This window comes from Nothobranchius furzeri, chromosome 15 (assembly GCF_043380555.1).
Source record: "Nothobranchius furzeri strain GRZ-AD chromosome 15, NfurGRZ-RIMD1, whole genome shotgun sequence".
NCBI classification, from domain to species: Eukaryota; Metazoa; Chordata; class Actinopteri; order Cyprinodontiformes; family Nothobranchiidae; genus Nothobranchius; species Nothobranchius furzeri.
The window spans coordinates 37,824,335-37,825,204 of NC_091755.1; positions in this window are offsets into that span (position 1 = coordinate 37,824,335).

Here is an 870-nt window from a genome sequence, read left to right on the forward strand (position 1 = left end):
TATCATGCTTCTCTGCACAAAAGCAGCAAAACCTCTTCCAGACAGTTCTGTGCTTCTTGCCCTTTCGATATGAATTGAGTTATGTTCCAATCAGACAAGTCGTGGCTTGTTCCAAACAGGGTCATGAGTAATGGATTAAAAAAGTCTGTATTTGATTACCGCTGCCGCCCAGGCTTGACTAAGATCCATTTGAGAGGCAGTGTGGTGGAATTCCAATATGGACGCCCTCCAGCTATTGACCCTGCCTTTAAGTGGGCGCTGTGCTTTTAGTGTACTTACACTGGTTGTTCCACATCTTCTTCCTTCTGGCAGTTTTGCAATACTTTTGATGGCAGAGACTGGCTCTTTTTGCCCAGCTCTGTATTACTGATGCATCACATATTGTGAACAACCTTTTTTAACTCATTCACTGCCAGCCGTTTCCTGATCGCTAACGGCCTTCGCTGCCAGCGTTTCTCACCGTTTTTACTGTTTTTTTAAGAGTCACTGAACGTTGCGCGCTAGCATGATGTCGATGCCAAAACAACCAAAACAAAGAGGAGACTCACCTCTTACATCAGGAAGAAGCCGCGTGTTTCGAGCGTTATCCGTTCTTTCATAATCCGTTGTCGAATTGTGATCGGCAGACGCTTTTCCGGTTCGCGCCTCACTTTTTTTACAGGAACGGCCCAAAACGATCTCCAAATACATGGATGTGTTGCTTCCTGATCATGTGATCTGTGACGTATGCGGATAAAGATCGGCTTCAGGGCTGAGATGTTTGTTCTCTCAGTGCGGGGGCTCATTCCGATGCTCAAACAGTAAAAAAAATGCAAATGGCGACTTTAGTCGTCATTGGCAGTGAATGAGTTAATAATCCCCCCCAAAGAA